The sequence below is a fragment of the Acipenser ruthenus genome, chromosome 7 (assembly GCF_902713425.1).
Source record: "Acipenser ruthenus chromosome 7, fAciRut3.2 maternal haplotype, whole genome shotgun sequence".
Classification (NCBI taxonomy): Eukaryota; Metazoa; Chordata; class Actinopteri; order Acipenseriformes; family Acipenseridae; genus Acipenser; species Acipenser ruthenus.
Window position 1 is genome coordinate 43,451,286 of NC_081195.1, and position 19,479 is coordinate 43,470,764.

Consider the following 19,479-nt stretch of genomic DNA (forward strand, 5'->3'; position numbering starts at 1 on the left):
GGTGTATCTAATTTGTTGTCCAACAGCTGTAGGTGTGTGTAATAGAGGTGTTCTGTTGCTGTGTGGGTATCCGCTCATAGACGAGAGAGACACAGAGGTTGAAGTTGAAAACGCAGCTCAGGCGTCCAGGTTTTATTGCAGTTTACAGGCGGCCACCACTAAGATACCAGCAACGGTAGCCCTAGTGCGGGAGGGTATACACCCAAGTGTACCTGAAAATAATACAATACAAAAAAAGGCAAAACAGCTGATGAAATAAAACCTGGCAAACACCGACCATAAGGGAGCTCCCGCTCCAGGAAAATTCTCCCTAACACACTCTAAATACACAGATTAAAATCTCCTGAATGAATCCCTTTGCGGAATCCCAAGGATCCCAGTTACACACGGGGCGGTCCTCGGTTTTGGTTCACTCACTCTGGATTTACATGCAGTCATGAGGCTTTCAGCTGGTAAACAAACGACTGGCTTTTCAGCTCCTTTTTAAAGGCATGTGGCCAGCGTTAGTTGATAAGCTGCACATGAAGTTCAATTAGACAGGGAGGGAATTCTAACCTCCCAGCCCTGCCATATCTAACACAAACTTAATTCCCCAAACTTTCAAATTAAACACGTTTTCTTTACAAACCAAAAAAAAAAATAATAATAATAATTAGTGTAAACATAGTTTCCTGGACTGTATTTGATTAATGCATTCTTGATAGTACCTTACTTATTACAAAGTTGCAAAAAATATGTCATATACTAGGCTAACACTGTTGTGCAGCCCCTGTTGTCTGTTGACTGACAAATCAATGTCTGAGAGATGACAAGCAATTTGGAATAAATCTACAGTACTATGAAAATTTGATACTGAATTGGTGTTTTATTTTTTTTTATTTTTTTATTTTAAATATTTCTGGGTTTTGTACATGTTGAGCTTCCAAGTACAATATTATATTTAATTTTGTAGTTTATGCATACAAATATTAAGTACTTTATCAAGTGGTCCCTTCAATTGGTGTAGAATGGTGTCCACACCATAGGTAATTCCTGTTTCTGTCTGAAGACTAATATACAATCTGAACATTGCCTAAATTGAAATGTATTTCCTATGAGTGCACTACTGTATTTCAATAAATCAGAATTAATAATTCCTGATAGTAAGCTGCAGTGCTGCTGGGTTACAATAACTTCATGGCTAATACCTGTTTGTTGTATAAAGCACACTCCCTGTGCAAAAGAATTTGGCAAGTTTTTGTTTAGAACGCTATCTCCCGGGGACCCGACACTACATTTGAAATGCCATCCCTGCTGGTATTTCTGAATTGCAGTATTGCTCATCAAACTATGCCCATGCTTCTCATCTTTCATTTGTTCCGGCTGTCCACATGGTACTGTATTTAGAGACATCATTAAACTGAAAGTAATGTTGATGAAGCCTGCTTGAGTTGTACTGGCAGGGCCCACCCACTCTTATCTGGTCTCCATGATATTCACATTGCTGTGATCGTTAATATCACTTTGTGCAATAGGTGGTGCTGTGCTACTACAGCAAAAATGGAACCAACACGAACTCGCTCAGAGCATGCAAGGATGTTACCATTGCTTTGCGTGCATTCTCAAAGATATTTTTCTATTTTTTTTTTTTGGGGGGGGGGGGGGGGGTTGTGAATACAAATTAATATTATTATTTGTTTATTTAGCAGACACTTTTATCCAAGGCGACTTACAGGGACTAGGGTGTGTGAACTATGCATCAGCTGCAGAGTCACTTACAATTACATCTCACCCGACAGACAGAGCACAAGGAGGTTAAGTGACTAGCTCAGAGACACACTATGAGTCAGTGGCTGAGGTGGGATTTGAACCGGGGACCTCCTAGTTACAAGCCCTTTTCTTTAACCACTGGACCACACTGCCTTGTAAGTTATTCATTTCAACTATGTGATCCAGCATCTTTAATCTCATCATTAGTGTGGTGGTATCTTAGGAATCTTGACAGTGTAGGGCCCATCACATTTCCATAACCTAAATAAAGTGCAGGGATCAGTGAAAACACTTTCAGAGCAGTGTTAGGTGTCTTTAGCTGCCTGGTCCCTGGGGCTGGATGGCGTCAGACACAACATTACCTCAGCCTCCTCGGTCACTCTGCCATTAATTTTTCACATTCTCCCACACACACACACACACTATGCTTCCCTGGAAGAACTGGCATTGTCAGTTCGAGGGAAACAGTGTTTGGTTTCTTGGCACCAAAATTACTGGTGGGATTGAAGCTTAATCCGCTGACACATGATTTATGCCCCTGACAGCTGTGAACTTTTACAGGCAGGACAGCTGCAGGTCATGAGCTTTGTAACTAATGTTTATATATATATATATATAAAGATTTCTTTTTTCAGCTGTCCTTTTCTTGCATTGAAATGGAAAGATGTTCTCAGATCTGCCAAAGGTAAAAGGATGCTGCTGCTAAACCAGAGGCTGGTTATAAGAGTTGTCTCATGGGGAAATCCACAGCTGCCAAAAATCCTTGTTTGTTGATCAAAATATTAGTCATTCAGTTTTTACTGTCCATCCATCACCCCCCAGGGGTTACAGCATATGTCTTACTGAAGCAGCCATTAGGAATAATTTTCCTGCAATTAAAATGACATGCTTCATAGTATTTAAAGGTACTGTAGACGGCTGGGCTCCACACTTGCCTTTTCCTATGATGTTGTAGAAATCTAAAACATACACTTTTTGTCCCATGCAGTTGCAGCTGTATTGTGAAGCTAATATAACCCCTCTGATGCTAAACAGTCCCAAGGACTTCTCAGAACTGACCCAACAAGCAAAGAAGAATCTGACAATAGAAGGGAATGAGCTCACCGTCAGTCTTACTTATTTGTTCTGGGATTAAGTGCTATCAGACCGGTACTTTTTTGCATGATTGTATTTTTTATCCCAGTGATTGATCATCAAGCAGATTCAGTGGGCAGTATTCATTCAGACTCATGCATGCAAGTAGTAATTGCTCTGGCTGTGTGTGAATCTGTGTTTTAAAAAACAGAAGGCTCAGCCATCAAATGCAACACATTTCCTAGGGAAATGTGATTCGTTTTTAAGGCCTTTAACATTTGCAGAGGTTGTAGAATTATGTGTATTACAGAGTAGTAAATACTGTAGGTATTTTAGATGCAAGTAGGATTTTTATTGGCAGTTGTTCTGTCAAATAATGTACTATTTCATGGTAGCATAACATGAAGCTGATAGATTTTATGATGTGTGGGCGTGAAATCATCTGTCTGAAGAGATGAGTTGTTTTTAGAATAGATTCAGTCACTGAATGCATTTATTCAACCCTTCAACTAAATTAGCTGTTACTATGTAGTCTCAATATCAATAAAAAGGTTCTGAAAAAGATCATTAACATGATCAGCTATATTCCGTGTACTGTAGCTCCTACAGACTAGTCCTATTAAAACAGAGTTTAAGCATGTAACTCTTTAAAAGTCCAAGCAGGATGAGGATATTTCTGTTAATCGATTCGAAGGCAACGAGGAGCTGCTATACTCCCTGAGATCTGCAGAGAGACACGCCACCTGGGTCTGACACATCTTCATTGTGACCAATGGGCAGATCCCTTCCTGCTGAACCTGGACAACCCCAGGGTTACTATGGTGGCCCATAAGGTAACCATGACTACACACAATCCTTGTGTACGTTTTTAATAAACACAAACATTGGATTTAAATGTCTTACAAATAGAGGCCTTAATACAACAGTATCAGTATCCCTACTGTGTATCATATTATGTATGCATTTCTTCACCTTCCCATTAGCAAATGAGAGAAATTGTGAATTTCTACAGTAATAATACCTGCAAGTGTAATTTATTTAATTGGCAGGGGATTTAAATATACCTATCTTATACCTATACCTATCTGAATATACCCATCTTCTTTTTATATGTTTGTTCCATTATTTTCCATTCCTGACCTTACAGGATATTTTCCAGAATGAAAGCCATTTACCTACCTTCAACTCCCCAGCAACTGAAAGTCACATACATCGAATCCCTGGGCTTTCCCAGAAGTTTATTTACCTAAATGATGATGTCATGTTTGGTAAAGAGGTATGGCCAGATGACTTCACTGTCAGTCCAAGGGACAGAAGGTATGTAGGATTATGAAAAAGATGGATCATTGTCATATATAATAGAAAGAAACATTTAGTAAAAAAGAAAATACAAAATTGTTCTGACTTTTGGTGACCCATAGTGAATGTTTCTCTGTTGCCAGTAGGGATGCACCGAATCCAAGTTTTTGGGATTCGGACGAATACCGAATCCATCTCAAAAGAGCCGGCAGAATACCAAATCCATCTCAAAAGAGCCGGCAGAATACCAAATCCATCTCAAAAGAGCCGGCAGAATACCGAATCCATCTCAAAAGAGCCGGCAGAATACCAAATCCATCTCAAAAGAGCCGGCAGAATACCAAATCCATCTCAAAAGAGCCGGCAGAATACCGAATCCATCTCAAAAGAGCCGGCCGAATACCGAACCGAATACCGAATCCTACAAAAACTGTCAAGAAAACTGAAGGAAACTGTTGAATGAAAAACAGACTGGCAGCTACTAACAAGGGACGCACACAAACTATAGTTTTGAGTCTTTTATTTAATAGTATTTTTATTAACAAATGGAAATATATCCCTGAATAAGATTTTAGTTTGAAACTTACACAATTTACCGTTTACTTTACCTTTACAAGAAAGGAGAGCTGCATCTTTGCCATAACCCACTATTTTCTTTAATGATGTTTCAACCTGTGTCACCTGATCTGAGAGCTATGAAGAAAAAATTACCATGAGTGACCTGAATCTCCCTGCAAAATAAAACCCACGTTGATTTAAATGCACTGTGTGTGTGTAACACCTATCAAATAGGCTACGAAATAGTCTTAAAATTATTTTAATAAAACACAGCAGTTCCCAAATGGTTCAACTTGTATTGGCACATTACAATAACATAAAGTGTCATTTACTAAAGCATATTGTTCAACAACATCTTGCACATCTGACAGTTGTAAAGTTACAAAAAATATATATTTCTGTGCACCGAGTTTTTTTTATTTTTTTTTATCTGAGTATGATCTCTAGAACACGTTTCAGACAAAGCCCCTATGTATATTTGTGCGCTGTTCATTATTATTATTATTATTATTATTATTTGTTGTATTATATATGACGGCAGAAAGCCTGTATTGTTATTATTTCCAGCACGGATTAAAAGTCACCGCCATTTGTATTGTTTATTTTGTCGTACCTCTCGTGAGAATGCGTGACTGTCGACTAAGTAGTTATTGAATTGGCTGACAGTCACGTAGACTAATTTAAACCAGTGTAGAATGCGACCATCTCCGGATTGATTGATTGTTGTTAATCTGGAGATGATCAAATATAAATGAAGACCCACGGCTTTTGCAGGGGAGTTCAAGAGTGGAGAACGAGACTGCCCGCTGCTTCTTCCTTCGCCACCAAAAGGAGAAGCCCCACTGCTGTTGCCAGCACAAGAGGGAGAAGCTCCAGCAACAGAGGGAGAGCTGCACCAGTCTCCAGTGACCGTGGGAGAGCCGCACCCGTCTCCAGTGACCGAGGGAGAGCCGCACCCGTCTCCAGTGACCGAGGGAGAGCCGCACCCGTCTCCAGTGACCGAGGGAGAGCCGCACCTGTCTCCAGTGACCGAGGGAGAGCCGCACCAGTCTCCAGTGACCGAGGGAGAGCTGCACCAGTCTCCAAAGATAAAGGGAGATTATCTGCCACTCCCGCATCCACCGCTAGAGGGGGACTACCTGCCACTCCTGCCTCCGCCACTAGGGGAGGACTGTCTGCTGTTCCCGCCTCCACCACCAGAGGGAGACGACTCGGAGGAACCGTTGCTGGCCCGAAAACCAGGAAGAGAGGAGCAGGAGCTGCCTCTACCTCCACCACCAGGGGGAGAGGAGCAGGAGCTGCCTCTTCCTTCAACCGAGGAAGGACCAGGACATGATGCTAGGCCTGCAAAGCCTGCACCGCCTGGGGCTGCCGAGCCTGCTTGCCGTCGTCTGCTTGCCGTCGCCTGGGGTCGACAGCTCTGCCTTGCCTGGGGGGTGTTTGTTTAATATCGGTTTGTTTTGACCATCGCACCTCTTTTGTTTTGTGAAAGTCTTTTGCCTTGTTTAAATATTTTACTTATTAAAGCGCAAGCAGTGCATGCATACCCCAGTGCTGTCTGTGTCTGTCTTCCTCCGGGTCTCTGACGTCACCATACAGGCCAGCCTGCCACAGTCCCTCAGCACACGTTCACACCTCACTGCTCGCTGGTACTGGAATACTTTTTAATTTTATTTTTTTATTTAGATTGTATATACCTTGCACTAACAGACTATCATTGCCGTTTACGTCAGCACTGTTTAGCGATTTGAGACCAGCACGGAGGCTAACATAACAGAACTGAGTAGCCTACTCTTCACAAGCTGAATTATGCACTGAAGCATACAATCTGTTTTTTTTCTCCTCTTGGTAAATTTTTGTTATGAAAAGTAAACTAGACCCGTTCTTTAAAACTACAATTTTAAAATAATTTTGGTCACAGAAACAGGCCCACCCATTGCATTAAAACAAAGAAAGGTAAGTCTACAGTTATTCTTAATATTATAGTGATTTTTTTTTTCTGCCTAGTTGCCATTCTATGTATCTTCTTGTCCAATGATGTATTTTTTGTAGTGAGGTGACCAAAACTGACCACAGTATTCTAGGTGGGGTATAACTAGAGCATTATATAATCTTAACATAACCTCTCTAGACTTGTATTCCACGCTAGACCACTTTCCAGTATGCTCTAGTTTGTGATGGTAAACTAAATATTCTGTATGAATGTCTCCTGTCTTGTGCCATCTAATGAAGCTTGATTACATTTCAGAGGTTTCTAATTAGTCTTTCTAATTATTATAGTTCTGGCTTCTGATTTAATGATAGCTTGATTTTCAGAATCAATTTGTTGAGACATTTATTTATTCAAGAAACTTTGTACATAACAGCGTTGGTGATTTTTTTTTTCATTAAAAAAAATGATTTAAATCAGATTTTTTTAATTTAAATCGATTATTTATTTATTATAAAAAATATTATTATTTTGTTGTAGCTCTACAGTACCTCCAAACTGTACATTTAAGGATGTTGGAAATGGTGGTTTGTGAATAGTTACATATCAAACTAAATTACTCAATCTTAAATGAATACATAAATAAAGCAAATTATTTATCATTGTGGTATCCGCTAAATAAACCTGGTTTCAGTGGGTCTGAACAGTGCTCAGTTGTCTATTTGGGACCCCATTGCAGACATCAGACTTTACGTTAATGATGATGCAGGCGCTCTATAACGGGACAAGACATGTCTTCAGAATACCAATTCAGTGCAGTATTTTATTTTTCCTTACGTCTTCGCTCCATTTATGCGCCACATAATTGTGGCAAGCACCGTTCACGCTTGCACTCGCATTTGAGTTGTGATCAGAATACAGCCCTGAGAGTTTTAGTTTAAAGACAGTAAGAGTTTAAGATGTTTGTGTTAATAAAAAGGTTTTTAAAACATACTTTTCATGTATTTTCATTGTGAAACTATACAAAATAGGTAGTAAATTAAAAAAAAACTATGCATGTTTCTAATATTTCCCTTTTTTTTCATGGTACTGACGCCCAGAGACAAACTCACCTATGTTTTAAATGTAATTCTGTATTAATGTGGGTGAAGCAATACAATACAGAGAAACTGTACAGTATGCTGTTGAATTTTATTAAGGCAAAAACCAAAATAAATAGGTATCATGATTTGAACTATTTTAATTTACCAGAAGATCATCCAACAGGGAAAAATATTAAAGCATATTGCACCATGATATATTACTTAGCAGGAGGGCTTTTATACTACTCATAATCATTGTGCCAGCATCTTAAATTTGACAGGATTAGAAATAGAAACCATTTAAATCAGATTAACGTACTAAAAAGGGATACAAAATTGCAGTAAATCTGCTTTATTATTTTTTCTATAAATAGATATTATACACTAAGGGCACAGTTTTCATTCTGTTTGCAAAAGAGGACTGTTATGATATAAAATTAGAAAGAAACTAGAGATCTGCAGTCAGTTTTCTTGGCTTAGTGGTGATTTTTCTTTCCTTTCTGAAGATGCAAACATAAGACAATGAATCCCTGTATGCCTGTTTTTGGGGGTTGTTTTTGTATTCTGTCTATTCCTTTATATGGAACTTCTGATAATGTAATTTCAACACGTTATAAATGGTTAAAGACAACCACACAAACATGGTTCCTAATGTGTTGTTTACAAAATTACTGGTTATGAGTTAATGGTTAGCCATTTACAGCAGTGAATTCCACCCTAAACTAAATTTTATGTATTCTGTTTTAAAGTATCTTCCATTTGAAATGTCTATTTTTAATTGGTTGTATGTACAGTGCCCAGATTTGTAGAAAAAAAACAAACTGTAATTTGTTAAACTCAATGCAGAACTGAAGTTTTTATTGGACGTGAGGGTAGCACAAAATCAGTAATATATAAAGGGGTCAGACAAGAAGTGCTAAGCTTCACTTCTATCAAAGATGACAAAATGCTAATTCACCACCAGGGAGCGCCCTTTACACATCCACAGTCTAAAACTCATTGAAGCTCCTGCCTTTGATGGAACACACAGTTTCAAATGGCCGCATGCAGAAATTGTGGAAAGACAAAGCTCAATTTGTTTACTTATTGTTGAAAGTTTAATCTCACAGTATTTGGGCATTTTAGTATTTCCCGTCAACCTGATTTCAAAATCAAGTTTTTGAAGTGGAGGAAATAAAAAAAAAAGCATGATTGTAGTTTTTCCTATGTCGTGTCTTCACAGCCTCCAGTGATGAAAGATTTAGTGATAAACTGCAAGCCAATTGCTGTTCGCATACACAAGGCTTACAAGGATCCGAACAAATACAAGTATGTGTGTAACCTGCTTACAAGTTGATTAGATTTAGAGTTAGAGGCAAGAAGACTTTGTTAAATGGCTGCTTGAACTCTGTCATGTTGGAATAAAGTTGTGTTCTACAGTTCCAGCCATCCAGAGGAAAACAACCAGCACTACTGTATATATAAAAATAACAACTGTAAACACTAGATGTATGACAATGACTTCCAGTACTAGAAGGATTCAAAATGTCTTTCCTTAATATTCATATAGCACATTTATTCTGTTTTTTTGTGTGTTTACTTTCATTGCATAGTCTTACCAGTGAGGAATTGTCCTTAACTAACACATATATAGTTAGTATATATATATGTGTGTGTGTAACTTTGTGTAACTTTAAACCGGTACGTGTATCTTGTATTTTGCACAAGGTTTGAAATCATGGGTGAAGATGAAATCGCCTTTAAAATCGCCTGATACTTTTTTTTTCAGTAATGTTTTTATATTTTCTTGCAATTTTTATTGTAGTTATTTGTATTCCATGTTTAACAGAAAAGTCTCTCCTGAGGTTGTAGGCTCCAGGGTTCAATGTTGTCACTGTTTGTACCCAGGGGGGTGGCAGGGCTAGTCCTTGCTTAGCCCCACTGGACTTAACACAGATACTCACTGACAGTAAGATATGTGCATAAGAAGCAAGAGGTTCAGGAGTAACATTGTCATATCAAGCATCCACTACACAGCCCAACAAAGTGTGTCCCTAATGAGAAATAAGGCTGAAACAGAACATGTTTTGGGTACTGGTGTGTACTGAGAGAGAGAGAGAGAGAGAGAGAGAGAGAGAGAGAGAGAGAGAGAGAGAGAGAGAGAGAGAGAGAGAGAGAGAGAGAGAGAGAGAGAGAGAGAGAGAGACTTTAATAAATACAAAGATACAGAGAAAAAAAACTTTAAAAAAATGTATATATAATTCATTTTCTTCACTGAGTTAAAAAAAAATGCACATTTTTGGGGATGAGTGGCTTATACAATGATCTCCAGGCAGGAGAGACAGACAGGTGTGCTCTCCAGCTAGTGTCAACCTGATCTTTTAGCTGTTTAAACACGTACACCTTCACACACACACACACACACACACACTGTACAGTTGTTTTTTCTCTAAAGTTTTAAAACATGTATTTCTAAAAATCCTTAAGTCAGCAGCTTCCCTGTCTCTTCCCTATCCTAGCAAACCGAGGGAGTCACTACCAGAGAAGGGAACATTGGCTGCCTCTCAGGCAATTGCTGCTTCACTAAAAATAGGGTTAAGGAATGTAAAACCCCAGGGGAAAGTGAGGCTGTAAAATCCAACACAACCCTTTCAATGAACCGAACCGAGTGGAATCCAACCTAAAACCTCGCCTGGTTTCCACTGAACAGTCAAGGTCCATTAAATGAGAAAGCTTTGTCACTCCTGCTTTTGTAAAAGCAGAAAACAGACTACTGGAGGTAAAAAACTGACAGGGGACAAACAGGTTAAAAAATAAGGGCTCCTCCAAAATCCAAAACTCACCCAGCGTCTCTATCGGTGTTGCTTTGAAAATGCTCCAGGCACAAAACAGGTTCTCATAAAAGGAAGACATATTTAAAAACACACACACACACACACACACACAACAACTCAGTCTACTACTATCGAGGAAAAACAGGAGACTATCAAAACCCAGTCTCCCTACTGTACGGAGGATGGAAAAAGCAAAGTGTCTCCAGCTCACACTGTTTGGATAATAAAGCAGTTTTTGAGCTGCCTGTAGCTGAAAAGCTGCCACTCTGCTAACCAGGTTAATCAGCCCCTGCCCCTTTCATTTAACAGCAAGTACAGCAGAGCAGACCTCAGCCAGTGAAAACCACCCCAGAACAAGTCAACGATACATTTCTGAATCACTTCTAATAACCCTTGAGGTGGATCCAAGCACATTAGCCAATGCCATAACATAGAGGCTACCAGGTTATTAATAACCAAAACCCACCCCCTCAAGGAGAGCTGGGGCAGGAGCCACTGCCACTTTTGCAGTTTACCCTTCACTTTCTCAATCACACCCTCCCAATTCACTCCCAAAAAAACACCCAGAGCCTTGATCCCCGTCCTATTCCACTGCAACTGTTGTGGAAGCAGTGGAGGCCCAGATCCCTGCCACGCACCTGTTAGCTAGCTAGGTGTCACATTTTTCCCCAGTTAATACGGGTCGAGGACCCTTTTTCAAACTTGTGTAAGCAGGCTGAAAATGCTTTTACATCACGGTCATTTTTAACAAATACAGTGATGTCATCAGCATAAGCGGTTAGCTTGACTGATAGAGAGTTGGGAACTCCTGGCAAAATTACTGGTTATGAGTAACACATAACCACATAACACATAAGAAATAAATGTCTTTATACATAATTCGGGGGCCTGCATGTGCATATTGTTCACTTTGTACAGTACATGTTGCCTCCTCAACCGCTGCAGTTCAACTGAGCTTAAATAAATAAATTAAACAAACAAAAAAAATCTATTCCAACAACCCTTGCCTCCGGGAAACAAAAAAAAAAAAAGAAATTGGCTTAAACTGAAAAAAATGGGAGAAAAAAAATAAAGCAACTGTATAAACATACCATGACCCAACTGCATATAGTCTGTTTTTTTTGTACACGTCAGCTAACTCGTAAAATAAATCTGATATTTTTTTTGTTTATCTCTGTAACAGGGCGAGCAGCCCTGTACATTGTTTATTTATTTTTAGATCGGGGTCTCCCCCTCCGCCCCTGTGCAGTGTGTTTATTTTGTATTACTTTTATTGTATTATTGTATACATGACGGCGAGGGCCGTATGTTATTGTTTTGTTTATTTTTAAAACGTGTCCTGGCAGAGGCGAGATCGGTGCTCGTCCTCTGCCAGGAGTAATAATTAATAAACCCGTGCAGATTGTGGCCGAGGGGTAATAGGATGATTTACTAATTAGTTAAACCCCTCGGCCATGATATAAAAAGCCTGCAGCTCTCGGCACTCGGGGTGGGTGTTTTAGGTGGAGTGTTTAAGAGGATACGCGAGAGCGAGAGGAGATACATTTATTTAAAACGTACGGATCAGTGAAGGCAGTTGCTCAGCCTGACCGTATTTATTTTGTATTCGAGATTTATTTTTGTTTACTTGTTTTATTTCTGCTCTGCGAGCAAGTGTTTATTTTTGTTTAAATATTTATTTTTGGTTGCTTTAAATAAAACGGCGCCCACGCCACTGCATCATACCTTTTTGTTTTTGTTGTCCCTTCTTCTGCCGTGACGTCAGACCAGTCAGCCATTCCTGTCACAATCTCCCTTCGCCATTTTATTTGATTTATGTTGGGGTTCCTTCTTGTGGAAATTTAGCTCAGGCAGTCTTTCCCTGATCATATCATTTCTATTGATAGAAGCTGTTCCATGAAGTAATAAACTGATCTGTCATGAAGACGAAACACATTTTGGGTCAGTGGCCTTGTGACAGGGTGACTGAGCGGTGACGTCAGGGCAGAAGCAGGGACGGGAAAAAATACTGACACCAGAGACTGCAGTTTTAAAGTAAGACGCGGCTGGCCGTCGTTTTTATTAAGCCAAACAAATAACAAAAATAAATAAAAGGCTTGAACAAAAAACACTGTGCTCACAGAGTGAAAATAAAAGGTTTAAACATAAACAAATCTCAAACACAAAATAAATAAAACACAGGTCAGGCTGGGCAGATTGCCTTTACTGTTCCTATGTTATTTTTAAGTTTCTCTCTCTCAGTTCTCTCCACTCTCGCTCTCTCCGCTCCTAAAACACCCACCCCGAGTGCCGAGAGCTGCAGGCTTTTATAACAGGTGACCATCAAATTAAATTAAATCACCTAATTAATTTGGGAGATGACCACCTTCTGCACGAGTTTTTTAAAATACCATGTGGATGGGGCTTCCCATCCACGTTACTAAATAATAACAAAGGTTACGCCGTCAAATAAATTACAATACTAAATTATAATAATAATAATCAAATACAAAATAACCCAGGGGCAGAGGGGGACCCTGTTCTAAAAATAAATAAACAAAACAATGTACAGGGCACCTCGCCCTGTTACAGGCCTGTACACAGTTCAGATCTTAATGTTACAGGAAAATAACTAATGGTCCCCACTGTCAACACCTCAGTGCAGATAAAAGAAGCTGTTAACGGCGGACATCTGTAGTGTAACAACCTGGCTAAGGGCCACTGTGTGAGTTCCATGAGCTTCTGCAGTGTCAAAGACCAATGAATAAACTAGAAAGAGTCATGTAGGATGGTGGTGGTCCAACAGCCAGCTGGCACATTGCCCAAATTTCAACCATCTTATAGGGGCTATACATTTCAAAACCAGTAGGAATGTTATTAATTAAAATGCTTCCCCATAGTAAAAGTAATTAAGAAGTGATTATCTGCACTCAATCATGTATATATTTGTTTGTTATATATTTATTTCTGTCTAATTAGAAGTGCAATCAGGTTCAAAATGTTAACCATGCAGCAGTTGTTAAAGTCAATAAGGCTAGGCGACTGGTTCTCTACGGTGGATTTAAAAGACGCTTACTTTCACATCCCAATAAAATCAGGCCACAGGACGTCCCTCAGGTTCGCTTTCCAAGAGACAGTGTACGAGTTTCGGGTTCTACCGTTCGGCCCCTCTTTAGCCCCCTGTGCATTTTCAAAGTGCATGGAATTTATTCCGGCCCCATTGAGACTCTGGGGCACCAGAATGCTCAATTACCTGGACGATTGGCTTATTTGTGCTCAATCCCCAGCGCAGGCAGGGGCTCACATGAAACTCGTCACAGATCACCTGTTCCTGTTAGGTTTGTCAGTGAACTATGCAAAAAGCCAGAGCACACCTTCACAAACAGCATTTGAATTCCAAGACCACGTGGTGCACTCTGTCGGAAGACAGAGTGCAGAGAATAACCGCTTGTCTGAAGCTTTTTCAGCTCAGCAAGAAGCTCACAGTAGTGACGTTTCAGCAGCCTCTGGACTTTATGGCAGCAGCTTCCCAGACCCTCCCCTTGGGTCTTCTGCACATGCATCCTCCCCAAGGCTGGTTCAAGAGCACGGTTTTTCAACCCACATTGAACCGCGGCCGTCTGCTGACAGTGCCTCGGCACTACCTGCAAGCCCTATCCTGGTGGATACAGCCTGCTCACCTACGCTTAGGTATAGCACTGGGCAGTGTTACCAGGAGAGAGGTTGTCACCACAGATGCGTCCAGCCTTGGCTTGGGCGCCATGTGGACCGGCAGGGGAGAGCAAGGAGTATGGAGATCCCTGTGGCAGGGTCTCAATATAAATATTCTGGAACTGCAGACAGTGTCTCTAGCCTTGCAGATTTTTTTTTACAGGAGGTGCAGGGCAGATATGTGCTTGTCTGGATGGGCAACGCTACTGTGGTGGCATAGATAAACCACCAGGGTGGCCTCAGATCCCCCAGTCTCTACCAGGTTGCCCACAAGCTGTTGCTTTGGGCGCACCATCACCTGGGGTGATGAATTGGGCAGCGGACCTCTTTTCAACGAGCGTCCCCAGTGCCTCAGACTGGAGGCTTCACCCAGAAATGGTGAGCCTCATTAGGAAACGGTTCGGGAGAGCACAGGTGGACCTGTTTGCCTCCCAAGAATCAACCCATTGCCCCCTTTGGTTCTCAATAACGGGAGCTGGTGAAGTGCTTGCAATAGATGCCTTGGCACACCAGTGGCCGAGGCAGCTTCTGTATGCCTTCCCTCCACTCACCATGCTCCTGCTGTGCTTAGAAAAGATCAGGCAAGACTGGGGCAGGGTGTTATTAATAGCCCCTTATCGGCCCAAGAGACTGTGGTTTTCAACCCTGATACAGCTTCTGAGATGCCAGCCGTGGTCTACCGAAACGCTGTGACCTGCTCAGTCAGGCGTGGGGGACGCTGTGGTATCCCGACCCATTGAGCCTGCAGCTCTGGGTCTGGCCCCTGAACTGCACCATTTGAGCCGTCTGGGGCTTTCTAATAGAGTCATTGACACTCTACAGAATGCCAGAGCGCAATCCACACGTATGGGTTGTTCCCAGTATGGGTACAAGTGTGGCGTTTTTCAAATGTGGTGCCTGCCTAAGGGATTAGACTTTATAACCTGTCCCATAGCAGTTATACTGCAATTTTTACAGGACCTATTTGATGAGGGGAAATCCCACTACTTTAAAAAGGTCTATTTGGCAGCCATTTCAGCTAGTCATATTAAAATTGATTCAGTCTCCCCAGGAGCTCATTTCCTGGTGGGGCAATTTTAAAAAGGAGCTCGGCTGCTTTGGCCACCTATGAAGGACATTGTCTCTCGTTGGAGGCTTAATGTGGTGCTGGAAGCGCTTATGAAGTCTCCCTTTAAGCCCTTGCATTCAGCGGAGCTGAAATATTTATCAATGAAAGCAGCTTTCTTGCTCGCCATTACATCTGATTCAGGTTAGACGGTATCAAAAGAGTAATACCCATGAGGTAATGGTTACATTTCTATTTCAGGGAACACTTTCAGCTACTTTAGTTTTTTTCTGTCACAATACGTATAGTAACTCGACAGTACTTGCACACTTCAATAGTACCTTATTTCCTTTGCTTTCTTCCACAACAAAATCCCAGTGGTCACAGGCATATTCTTCTGGGGTTTGTGTGTGGTTAGGCTTTTTTTTTTTTTTTTTTTTTACATTTCGCCACAATTTGCAATTCTGTTTTAAATTCCACGAGCATATAAATACTACCTATGGAACAGTAATATAGCTTTAAATCACGCGAGCAAGAACAATCCTCAATTTCTTGTAATCTCGTTTTAAATCTTGCACGTGTGTTACAATCCTCCAATAGAAGTGTAGGGATTTGCTGCCACTCAGTAGTTGGAGTTGGTTTAAAGTATTAAGAACGAATCAATGCAAGATACAAGTCAGGAAAGAGGGACATTTTGTGGGTTATTTTATTTTTATTTTTTACAGGGAAAGGGGTCAAGTCAATGTGAATTGAGTAACCATTTCCTTGGAAACTATGTTGTGTTTCTGAAAGGGGAATCCACCCACTAATCACATACGTAATCAAACTGTTCCTTTAATTAGGCCTCTCGTCTATGCCTCCTTGTTGTTTATTTGTTTGGTCCTCCTCCCCTGCCTCCACCTTGCAGCGAGCCTTGTCTAGGGGGAAGGTGGCCCAGAGTGCCACTTGTCCTGCCCACTGGCTTTAGTTATCATTCAGTAAATATACACTACATCAGTTTGGCCAACGTATATGGGCGGCTATTGCACGCCAATGGACAAGGCCATGGGCCAAGTTATATTATGTTTCATTATGAGCATGGTCATTTGTCAAATGCAATAAATAATTGTTAATTTCAGATCCTTTCTGAAAGTGTTTTTTCCGGGGTTTACTGGATGTACACAGATTTCATTTTTTTTTTTTGTATTGGAGGAGTTTTTATCGGGAAAATCAGAAGCCCTAATTATAACCTAGTTATTTCATCAGGTACTTACAGTATAGGCTTTTACCTCCAGTTACTTTGAATGAATTTGGCACCATACTTGATACACAACTGTGTTCCAATTCCCTAGGTCAACTTGAACCCTTTTGTAGCAGTAATGTTTTAACATACTCATTTTATATTGTAAGTGTGTCTTTGCTGAATGTTCTTCCTGTAGATTCTGTATGTACTTAAGTATTTTTTTTGTGTGTATTTTGTTTTTCCAGGAGACTGTGTCTTTGTGACCCTGGTTGCCTTCACAACTTTCTCCCGTTTTCCTCAGCAGGTAACTAGTTTTACCAATGGACATAAGCATGTCTATCATTATGTGATGGGAATTAGTACAGTCCATGTACACAATATTTACATTTTAAAAATGTGATAAGGCTGTGTGGTCCAGTGGTTAAAGAAACAGGCTTGTAACCAGGAGGTCCCCGGTTCAAATCCCACCTCAGCCACTAACTCATTGTGTGACCCTAAGCAAGTCACTTAACCTCCTTGTACTCAGTCTTTCGGGTGAGATGTAATTGTAAGTGACTTTACAGCTGATGCATAGTTCACACACCCTAGTCTCTGTAAGTCGCCTTGGATAAAGGCATCTGCTAAATAAATAAAAAAAAGATTAATAATACTTGCTTTGTCTCTCAACTACTTAATCCCCCCTCAGTGTTTTATCATACTGTAAGTCTACTCAAAGTATGCAGGACAGTAACAAGACAGTTTAATCCCAAAATGTCTATCGTATAAAGACATTTAAAAAAAAAAAAAAAAAATGTGACCAGATCTGCAAAGCAGTGTGATGGTCCAAGTATTCTGGCAAGTGAATAAACAGTGTAGGATCAGTCTTCACATTGATATTCCTTAGCCTTCATGTGCAGAAATTCAAAAAGCAATCTAAAAAAGCTTAAAAACAAGAGACTTATGGCAAACTCCTAAGGCAATCGCAAAATACTTTTGCAAACAGTTAGCGCACCAGAATCAGGCGCATATGTGATTCAGCAACTGTGTTTTAGTACCCACTCTGCAAATCAACGTTAGCTCTGGACATGAGGACACTCCTCTAAAGTTCAGCCCATTTGCATAAAAATGGAGTGCACACTTTATTAATGTCACACTTTGTAATGTGATACTTTGTTCTGTGATTTTGTAACACTTGTAAGTTGCCCTGGATAAGGGCGTCTGCTAATAAATAAATAATTTTTATGTGGCCAGACAAAGAGAGGAGGAGACGTCCCCAAATATTTAGAAGTCATCTGTCTTTTCTGAGTCTGTCTGACACAATGTATGCAACAATTTCGCCTCAAGAGACAAACAATCACCGACATCTGCCAACTGCTTCAGGCTGACCTGGAAGGAGACATGCAGAGGCAACACACGGTTTACTTGTAGCACTAAGGTACGCGCACCAACACAGAATAGGCACCTTTACATAAATCGTATGGGGACCTATTCTGTCAAAGTACAAGTAGTCTGTGATGCCAACAACTACATCACAAATGTGTATGCAAACTAATCGAACGTAACCGTACCTTTAAATGTGCTCCTACTGTAATTGAGCGAACATTTCATTTTTGTTGTTTAAGGCACAAATGTGTACCGTCAGTATATATATATATATTTTTTTTTAAACAGGAAAACATTTATAAAGTCAGTGACAGTGCTCACAGTTTGAAGGTGACCTATACATGCCTAACTTAAGGAAAACTCCTGATTTTAACCCCCCCCCCCCCCCCCCCCATTCGCTCACTCAGCAAGCGAAACAGATATAACTTAATTTTGCTTATAGATCACTTTTTTTAAAAATTTCGTATTCACGCCCCCATCCAGGCTGCTAAAAAAATGTGTAGCCTTGCTTGAGGGGCTTGGTCATCTTCTTCTAACGTAAGCAAACAAGAACTATTCCTTCTTTTCTTATTAACAGTAACAGTTTTTATCCCCAGCTTTTTTTTTTTTTTTTACTAAAAACACAAACTCTTCCCAAGACAAAGACACAGTAAGGAAATGGGCTTAGAAGGAGTTTGCTTCATCCACCTCTGTTTCCAGAAGTCCATCCTGAGGAAATGGCTTACCAGACAAGACAGCAGATTTATAAATGTGTAACTTTGGGGGTAAAAAAAAAAAAAACTATCACTGCATGATGTTCCTTTGATTGGCAGTGATCAACATTATGGAGTATGCAGTTTTGGATTGCTGACATTTTATCCTGCAATAAAAGTGGATGATTGGACAAAGGGCAGCTGCCTTGAATTTAGAGCCCTGCCAACAGGGTGTAATACTGGAAACCTGAGTTACCAAGGGACATTGAGCAGGATTTGTCCCTGTCCGAGCAATCCCAGTCATTCCTCTAAAGCTTGCAGTCGCAGAGCCAACAATGCTTTAGAGTTGCTGCTTTGAAATCGGGTTCTGGGACAGATGCAGTATCAAAAATAGATCTTGCAAATTGGACTGGGAGCGAAGGTTTACAGAAAAGATTAAAAGAAATAGTCACGTTATTAGAAGCTGTTAACAACTGTAGTGCACTCCATAGTTTGAATCTGTAGGGTAGGGGGATTGTTACTGCCTTTAATTAACTAACTTCTTGTTACACAAGTGCCTATTCTTTGATGTTTGAATCCAGTGAAAATAGCTCCATAAAACCACATGGGCATTGATTCATTTTCTATTTTTTTTTTTACATGTTCTTGTTGTAAAACATTGGTGGCACTCATACAGTATGTGTTGTATTAACTGGTATTTTAAAAGTTAAGGACCAATGCAGTTGGCAGTTTAGTAGGTGAAGAAATCTTCAAAAAAAAGATTATATTAAGATTAAAATATTGTGTTCCTTTTTTTAAAAGGAAAGCATACATTTGTAAAATATTACTTGGACTCTACTGGATAAAATATTTCTTGAAAGACAGCACATATCTTTACAGTAGACTGGGTTTAATGTACTGTAATACCATATCCTACCACCTGGCTTTTTGTTTTAATTTTAGGTTCCTGCAGAATCACTGTTT